The sequence below is a fragment of the Micrasema longulum genome, unplaced genomic scaffold, assembly GCF_059751315.1.
Source record: "Micrasema longulum isolate JH-2025_06_02 unplaced genomic scaffold, ASM5975131v1 h1tg000142l, whole genome shotgun sequence".
NCBI classification, from domain to species: Eukaryota; Metazoa; Arthropoda; class Insecta; order Trichoptera; family Brachycentridae; genus Micrasema; species Micrasema longulum.
Window position 1 is genome coordinate 74371 of NW_028277348.1, and position 10370 is coordinate 84740.

The following is a 10370-nucleotide window of genomic DNA, read 5'->3' on the forward strand; positions in this document are numbered from 1 at the left end:
ACAAAAATAATCAAGATACACTGCGATTGGTGTCCAATGGCAGACCCCTATGCACTATAAGTGCATAGTGGTATTTTGTTTACTATTTTACTATTAATATGTTTTTAATTGCTATGTAATTGTGCTTTATTTTTTGATACTCTGTTTTACCTCTTATGTATATTGTAAAAAACAAAAAATGACGATGATGATTTTAAAAAAATACAAGATTTTCCAACTGAATCTATTTAGTGAAAATAAACTGGCTAGATTAATTAAATTAGTTTATACTAAAAAAAACACGTTGTTTTAATATGAATATATTACATACCTATTACCTTATACATTATTATTTGTCTACGCAAAATTTTAAATTCATAAGACAAAAAATACATGAATTGAATTTATTTAAATAACATTATGGTATAGAAAAAATATTTCCATTATTCAACCTTTTCTTAAAGTCAATTTTTTTTTTTCTTATATTTTATACCCGATTTTCAGTAGACTACAATTTAACAAACATATTTCTGATTCAAGCGAATTTTATTTTGAGTGGGTGAATTTTCAATGATCTGATTTAACATGTTAAAATAAATAAAGGGTTGTTTAAGCGGAGTAATCTTTTTTTTGACCAAAGATTCCGCAATATAGACACAAGACAACTATCAAAGCTACTACGTAAAAAGTTAAATATTGAATTTCTTTCTCAGTCCATTCATTATTTATATTTAACTAGCGGACCCGACAGACGTTGTCCTGCCCGAACATTGGCTTGCCTGCTATTACATTGGAAAAATACTTTTCATTGATAAACAGGTACCTAGGTTCTCGTTTATGGTTGAATTCCAAAACATAAAATATTGAATTTTCTAATATAGAATTATTTTTGCAAATGTCAAATTCGGCTTTTCTCACCAACAGGAATGCACTTTATTCATGAATGCGATTTTCAAAAATGTATTGAATGTCAGTTAATATTATTTTAGTATTACCAAAAATCCAGTTAAAATAAATAAATTATGTGGGATGTAAGGAAAAAATCTGTTTGGGATCCATAAAAAGCGAATGTTGTTTGTAAACATTCAAAAACAAACTTTTTTTAAACAAAAAAACAACATCCTTTTTTTTTTGTACATGCATACTCGTCGAATGCAACCCTGAAACAAATATTTATGCTTTTAACTTTTTTTTACAGATTCGACTAAAAAATAAAAAGAAAACCATTTTCCGTGAACGAGGTTTATGTTAGTAATAATAATATACGACCGGCCATTAACGTTATGAATGCGAGGTTTGATTATTGTGTACTGTTCGCCACACACGACTTGATAGAAACAGTGCCGACATACGTATGTAGTATGTAGGAAGGACGAATCAAAGGAAACCACTGTTATATTTCATGCAGATATTGTACGAAAGGAAGATTATATTTAAGTGTACGATTATGTATGTTCAGGAAACGCCTAAGTTAAATGTAAATAAGGATGTTTTACTACAAGCTTTGGGTCTGAAATAAATAAAGCTATTCAAGATTTGGTAAGCTTTCGCCATTAACAATGTTGATGATTTTAAGAAAGCACTTCATCAGTATAATAGTATAATACTAGACAAAAAAATTGCTCAAGTATCTATAAGAAAACGGAGACCTTTGCATACACATTATGGAGAGGCACCAGTTTTGCTATGTGGACATTAAATGGGCTTCAAAAAGAGATCCACCTACATTTCTGAGTGCAGTGGCTTTAAATTAAGTCCGCGTCGCAGGGTGCTTAAACAGAATTTCTAACAAGCACGAAGTTCAACAATGTTTTGAGTATGTCCAAAAATGTTTTCAGACAGGCTGGATTACCCGGACATTAATAATGGGCTTCAAAAAGAGATCACCTACATTTCTGGGTGCAGTGGCTTTAAATTGAGCCCGCGTCGCAGGGTGCATGAACAGAATTTCTGACAAGCACGAAGTTCAACAATGTTTTACAGGCTGGATTACCTGGACATTAATAATGGGCTTCAAAAAGAGATCTCCTACATTTCTGGGCGCAGTGGCTTGAAATTGAGTCCGCGTCGCAGGGTGCTTGAGCAGATTTTCTAACAAGAACAAAGTTCAATAATGTTTTGAGTATGTCCAAAAATGTTTGCAGACAGGCTGGATTACCTCCATAGGGAGTTTTTTAGATCTAAATTTGTTGCAACAGAGAGGGAGAACGTTTTTGAGAAGGGAATATGGAAGTGTAGGCATTCACAGGGTATATGAGAGGTCATAAGCCATGTGAATGCCTAGACTTCCACATTCCATTCTCAAAAATGTTTTGCCTTTCTGTTGCAACAAAATTAAGAAGAAAGTTTTTTTTAAATAATAAAACGATGTATTTTTGCTATAAGGTAATCACCCATCAACCAACCGAGTTGTGGTCCCGTGGTAGTATTGTGGACTCACGGACCAAAGGTCCCAGGTTCAAATCCCACTCTACCACAACTCTATTTTCATTTTTCCAGCACAAGTTATTTAAAACTTTTAGGAAATGGTCTGAAAATTAAAATATTTGAGTAAATAAAAAGAACTCTAGTATTTCTCTTTTTATAAAAAAAAAACTATAATAAGTGTTTTACTTTTGGCAAGACTACTTTACTTACTACTTTATTCTACTTTACTTTTGCTTTACTGTTATGTGAAAACGAGGAGAATGATATATTATTAATCAACAATGTTTTGGGTATGTCCAAATGCTTGCAGATTGGCTGGATTTTCTCCCTAAGGAGTCGTTCATATTTAAATTTGTTGCAACAGAGAGAGAAAACATTTTTTAGAAGGAAATATGGGAGTCTAGGCATTTACAGGGCTTATGACCTATCATTGGCTGGTTTAAATGGCTACTTTACACACTGTGTAACACGCACCATTCTAACACAGTATAAAAAGTTGATCATTTTTTATTTAAATAATTGAGTAATTAATTTAATATCGACATCCCTAACGGCCTTTAATTGGTTTGAATTTTACCATACGTTGGTAAAACTATTTTGGGTTTTTTTTTCCCTAAAAATCAAAGATGTGTCTCTTTTTATATTTCCGGCTAAGAAATGTGTAATATCATAAAGTAAATACAGTAAAGGTAAACATGCCAAGGGCAGGCGAAAAACTAACAAGATAAACTTTCTTACAATTCAACCTCTGATTTTAACGGGACGACACAATGTTGAGATGGTCGGATGGAATGATATAGAAACTAGTGGTTAGAAGTAAGGAGATATGAAAGGATAAGGGATTTGACAATTCTTCCGCTGTTCAAACAATGTTCATATCAAAACCAATATCGATACAAGACGGGTGAGTACAAAAAATAAAAAGGGTACCAGTGTTGACTGATGATACATTATCCACCGGTATAATATAACAATATACCTAGTTATTAATTTGAGAAAAATGAGGAGAAAGCAATATTTTATTTCAGTATTTTACGTACAAATGGAAATCGACATATCGAGCCATCATCGCCGAAACGTATTTATTAATATAACAAAAATAAATATTCGAAATAAAATTTGGTTAATAAAGTACATATACGAGTGTATTAATAATTAAGAAGAAAAATATTCTCTTGTAAAATACAGTTTTTGTCGGTTGCAATGTTTTGGCGATCATGGCTCGATATATATAATTGTGTATAAGTCCGTTTCGTGTTCTAGTGCCGCGCGAAAAGTATTTACGCTGAAATATTTCATAGTTCCTGGGCTGGCACCTAAAGCACACAACTGATTATCTTGTGTTCACGTTACAAAGAAATTTCCGAAAGGCACTCCGATTAATGTACCAATGTGGTGGACTATGCACCATTACGTCTGGATAGGGGAATGATGGTGTATAGTAGATCAGCGGTTCCTAAAAGGTGTTCCGCGGAATCCTGGGGTTCCGTGGAAGGGTCACGGGAGTTCCGAGAGTTAGGAGAACAAGATCAGAAGTAGACTGGATGCCGCTCCAGATCTCCGTATTCAATTGTCGGACATTTGTCGGACGTCTGAAGAAACATATTCTTTCTCTTCCTTAATCTCTCCTCCTTTCCTTTTTCCTCTTTCCTCTTTTTTCCCTTTTCCCATTGAGTAATAGTTTCGATTTAAGGTAATTTATAAACAAATGCGTTTATTTCTATTTTTATATATCTTTGGCTTTTAATTTTTTTTTCTTCTATTGAATATGTTCTGTGACTTGAATTATAAAAATAAAACTTTTATTTTATTGGTTAGTTGGAAGAAATTGCCATTTGGCAATAAGCCCGCCAATGTACAAATAACATTATGTACAAAAAGTTAAATAAATAAATAAAATCTAATTTTAGTGCTATTATAAGAAAAACTGTGGAAAACTTTCATTCTTCACGTTAATTACGAATATGTAGTATAGATGTTTAATTTAAAATATAGTCTTTATTTTAAAGTCGAACGTTACAACATGCAAAGTGTAGTAGGTCTTAAAAATAACATTTAAGTCATAATATTTTGAGTTTGTGCAAATGTTTGTATGCAAAAGACTGAATTTCACCTCCTAGAAGGTCATTAAGATTAGAATTTAAGAAATATGGATGTTCAAACATAGGCAAAATGGTGTATGTTACATAGTGTGTAAAGCGGAAACTTAAACCAGCCAATGTCAGGTCAAAAGCCCTGTTCGAGACGGGGTTCCGCCAAAAAAGGTATATCAATCAGAGTTCCGTTAGTTCCGTCGACAAAAAAATTGCGAGCCGCTGTAATAGATTACATTATTTACATATTATGCTAAAGTTCATTTTTGCTCAAGACTACAGAATACTTTTAATAAATCAAATTCATAATTAAGTTTAAAAAAAAGAAAACATACACATAACTAATTTAATACGTTGCCTGAAACACTTTGATGCTTTTTAATAAAAGTAGTTGGCCTCGAAACTCGCATTACACCATGTTTTATGGAATGTCACTAAAAACACGATAATATTAAATACGTAGTACCATATATTGCAGGAATTATGTAATATTAAACGAGGTGTGTTTCGGATACATAAAAAAATTACATCGAAATATTTATTTTTAGTTTTTTTGCAAAAACTAGATTTATGAGTCTAAATCAATTTAGCAGAAACGTTGTCTGAAAGGGTTATGCCGTAGGTTAGCGTGTGAGGACTCTATTGGGCTTGTCGCGTGTTTGACGTTAATTTATATCCATTTGATATGTCTTATCACCATGTTAAATTATTGCGATTTAAGGTTGAATAAACAGAAATATTTGAAATACCAGGGAGCATCGCCAAACCAGGAGATATCGTGTCAAGTCGCCATTTTAAATGTAAGCACGACTTTAAAAAAATACAAGTATAAATACGATTAAATCTTCATGAATTCATAAGGACGAAAAACCTGGTTATACATTTGTCTTATGTACGGCTTATATTAATAGGAATAAATCCTTAGAGTCTCAAACCATATTTCTGTATTAAACCAATATGTCAATTTTCATTTTTTCAAAAAAGATATTTCTGAAGAAAAATCGCCTAAAATAACAAAATTAGAAAAATGAAATAACTATAACCTCATTAACATTAACATTGATAAAACAAAAGAATCAATTAATATGAAAATAAATTACACATAAAAATGCTTTATTTCATAATTTTAATTCAATGAGGAAGTTCGGTGATTTTTTTTATTTGTCAATAGAACATTAAATGAAACCATTTTTTTTTTTTAATTTTATGAATCGACAATATTTTGAGTTTGTCCAAATTTTTGTAGACAAGGACTGGATTCAACTCCCTGGGGAGCTGTTTATATTAACATACTACAAGGGAGTTGAATCCAGTCCTTGTCTACAAAAATTTGGACAAACTCAAAATATTGTTGATAAATTACCTGGTCCATGAAAAAGTATAGAAATTGAAAAAATAATATTTTCAGGCGTTGCCTAGTATGTAGATGAAATAATTCAATTAGATGAATCTCACCCGCATAAATAAAGGTTTCAGCTCTTTAACTTCACAAACATCAACAGATGAAAGAATTGAAGGAATATAGATGTTTAAATATAGGCAGAATGGTGAATGTTACACAGTGTGTAAAGTGGCCACTTAAACCAGCCATTGACAGTTCATAAGCCCTGTAGATGCCTAGACTTCTATATTACCTTCTCTTAAATGTTCTTCATCTCTGTTGTAGTATGTTAATTTTATGTATCGTATTATCAGAGCTATGATATTTTAAAGTTTCGTATTTCTGAAATTACTTCGCATGTGACGTCAGAAATTATCTTCCGCTTATTCTCTGTGAGTTCTGATGATTGGTCCGTTGACGGTAAGTAAACCGGGTATCTTCCACAGCGCTCTTATCATTGGTTGATTCGTATGAACTAGTGAAGTCGTTCAAAGTAGTTCGTTTTTATTGAAATATTTTTTATTATTTATTTCGTGCATTTTCATTTGCCGAACAATTTAGCGCTCTATTTTTTACCGCGCGCAAGAACACATTTTTTGTATCCGATTTACCGTAGGGCTGAAGTTCCTCATTGCTGTCATTTGATTCCAATAAAGTCCATAACATTACATATATTTTAAAAATTAATGTACGTTTATTAAAATTTGTGACATTGACATTTTCATTTAATAATGTACAGGAATATCAAATAAATAATTTTGTTCAGAAATAGAATTTCCTGAAAATTTACAAATTCATTAAAATGTGAGGTGAATTGAAAGGCGCGCTTTAAATTAAAATTGGGTGGGTAAAGACGTAATACATTATACTTGAGAAGAAATTGAGCAAGCATTGAATAAATTATTTAGTTAAAAAACTATAGGTAACTTGGGTAAATGGGGAAGTGTCGCCAGAGGCAAAATGAAACGCCTCGTGTACAAGGAGAAGGTGGAAAGAAGTGGAATACAGGAGAAAGTAGGCAACTTCTAAAAATGTTTTCTAGGGAGCGTTTTATTTTCTTGAAAAACAATTAATCCACAAAAGCGTCTAAGTTTTGCGGGTTTTGTCTATATTTCTCGACTCCCGAAAAAAAACTTGGAATTGAAAACTAGGCAAGAACATGCGATGTTTCTAACGAAAACTTTTTCTCGTGTGTACACTATATAAATTCATCTAACATACAATAATTTTTCGAAAAGTTAAATGATAAAACTTTTAATAAGTAAGGTTGTCCGCGTGGTTGAGTAATATAACACATTTTAGAAGACGTTTGACCGCGGCGCTGGTGTGCATGTCGCGGCCAAATAGTTAAATCAGCCACTCAACAGAGCGGCTAGGCTGTTCATTAAATGTCGGCATTCACCTGAATGGCTAGGCCGTCCGTTGAACGAATTAAGATAACTCAACGTTAAACGTGTTGGCTGGTTGAAAGCTAGCTCTTTGGAAACGCTCGAACTAAAAGCCGCCGGGTTAGGTTAGGATAGGTTGGGTTAAGTATAATATTAATAAAAAATGTTTTTTTACTTAACTTACTAAGTAACGTTAAGGATTAATTATTAAGTTAAATTAAGGATTAAGTCAAGTAAAAAAACGTATATTTTTATTAAACTTCCCAACCTATCCTAACCTAACTTAACCTAACTTCACATGACAAAATAAATTTACAAGTAAAGCGATTACTATTGATGAATGAAATTAAAGCGACGTTCAAACCTTTCGTTAAACGCTCATTCAAAGAACGGCCTAGCCATTCAGTTAAATTCCGACATTTAATGCAAAGCCTAGTCGCTAAGTTCAGTGGCTGATTTAACTATTTGGCGGCGACATATGCATACCACCACGATTCTTGCGAAACATGTTTAGGCTCTAATGTTGCAGATTGCAGATCAGAGGTCCAGACTCCCATTTTCTAATATGATTAATAGTGACAGATCAACAACGGGCACCGAATTTCAATATTTAGGTCGGCAAGTTAATAATACAACAGATACTTTTCATTGAAAAGATTTCGCTTAGCGAAAGCGCTCGCTGGTCAATAAAGAAGAGTAATACAAATCCAATGAGTCTGATTAATACTTCGTATCAAGACAATAAATCAACTGTGCAATGCCCCCTTTTCAGGGTCGAAAATTTTACTTGCGCGGTGCAAAAACGTTAATAAGGATCTATTCTTGTAAGTACGGGGTCAGTACCAAACAAGCTCCTGGCATCATTGCGACCCGTGTAGATAGGTATATTGTGATGGTCCCTGTAAATCAAATATAAGCGCTCGCCCTACCCTACCTAAATCTCTACAACTCCAAGCCCAAATCTCTACCCGTAATTCAAATATAAGCACTCGCCCTACACTCCCTGAATCTCTACTACTCCAAGCCCAAATCTCTACCCGTAAATCAAATATAAGCACTCGTCCTACTCTCCCTAAAGTTCTACTACTCTTAGCCCAAATCTTTGAAGTAACGGACTATAACGTAGGAGGCAAATGCTCTTACACCCTCAGGGTAAGTATTCTAAACGTGTTCAATTACCGGTTACCGACGAAGATACTTTGAATTTTCATACAAATATGCACACTTTCGTACATAAATATGGATATTAGTTTATACCGTCTTAGTATATACCGATGAAGATAGCTGGTCATAATCGCGGCCCAGGTTTGACTATTGGTCCACGAAGACGCGGCTTCTATGTGTAAAGGTGTTTTATCATCGGAACTGCAGAAACTACTTACATCTAGAAGTTTCAAAGAGACATTTTTTTTTTTTAATACATAAGTTACAAAAAACTAAATTTTATAAACACAAAAAAACCCACAAAGGCATGGCTTGTGTATAGATTAATTCACTGATTAGTAAGTGTTGGTATTGTTTTTCTTTTTTTTTTACAATATACATAAGAGGTAAAACAGAGTAGTAAAAAAATAAAGGATAATTACATAGCAATGAAACACATATTAACAGAAAAATACTTAACAAAAAATCCCACAAAGGCATGGCCTGATCGTGGGCATAGATTGTAGAAGGTGCACATTGCACATTCATTATATATTGAATTACATTGACTTATCACAGGCATGATTAGAATAGCATAGGTAATAATAACAAGACACAAAATGCCGAGTTGTTAATTAACATACATAAAAGGGTTGTACAAAATAAAATAATTGAGAATTGTTACAAGCACGTAGTAGTACCTAAGAATTCTATTTTTATCGAAAGGCAAATAATAGTTGAAACCGAAGTGATGAAAACCAGAAAAACTTTTTTGTAAGAAGTCATTGACACTAGAACACTAACAGTACAGCGTTATTAACTTAATATCTAGAGTTCAAATGCTTCTTTAGAGGCTAATCACAACTCTTGTATTTGATAAGCAAAAATAGAACAAAAGTCTTAAATAGCAAATTACGCGAAGAGAGAATCTTAGAAGCATACAAAATAAAATTCAGAATAATTTGTAATTGTGTCCAGGTTGGAATTTATCAATAAAATTCTAGTAATTAATTTGTTGAACTCTGCCCCCCGACTATTTGTATATAGTATGATTATTTTGGAAACATTTTCGATTACAGTATACCGACAAAGACAATATTTTTTTTATATACAAACGGTATTACAATGGGAAGTTAAAATTTATCTTCAATGAATAAAAATTAAGTTTTCTGAATGAAAAATAGAATACCCATAGAATTATGGTATACCAGAAGCTAGAACCAAGTTTGCATACATCGCACTGTCTCCAAAAGTTTCCCAATGATCCCCCCTGCACGACATCCCGTTTGCGCGCATGCGTGAAGTGGCCGCGTAATGTTGCTAGATCGCGAACAATATATTATCATAACACAAGTTTAAGTAAATTTTGAGTTATTTTATTTTTTCTTCTACCACAAAAATATTTTACCGTACTATAAAAAAAAAACTAGATACTTTTACTAGGCAAACGTAAAAAAATAATTTAGTAATCAAGTAAATGAATACCGTTTAACATTATACTAAGGCTTATTAATAGAAAGCCGGGCAAAAGACTCCCCTGGCAATACTAACAAAATGTCCATCTTGTTTTATTTCACAATCTGACAGACGGTAAAATAATAGAATTCTTAAATAATATTATTGGTGAATTCGCTACTTACACATGAAATGTGACTCTAACCTATTTCCATTTAAATCCAGCAGTATTTACAATGCATAATTTAATTAAAATCGGCGGTTGCGTAGTAAACGACGTCAACAGAGCAACTAATAGCCAAAACGTAAAACTACTTATTTATGAGTAGTTTAGTCGGCTTCAGTTTGATGCGAGTACGCGGTTTCTGGACGATTATAATTCTATGACCTGTGCATACAATTTTTTTTTCAAGACAAGTTCAATTACAGATTACCGAAGAAGATACTTTAAATTTTCATACAAATATACACATATTCGTACATAAATATCGATTTTACTGTATA

The 10370-nt window shown here is 32.7% G+C and overlaps 1 long non-coding RNA gene across 1 annotated transcript; it reads left to right on the forward strand.

The window, feature by feature from the left end:
- Positions 1–447: 447 nt before the first annotated feature.
- LOC148284165 (uncharacterized) lies at positions 448–2507 on the forward strand. Its single transcript, XR_015825389.1, has 2 exons — positions 448–1795; positions 2103–2507. It is a non-coding gene; the product is annotated as an uncharacterized LOC148284165 (long non-coding RNA).
- Positions 2508–10370: the final 7863 nt, after the last annotated feature.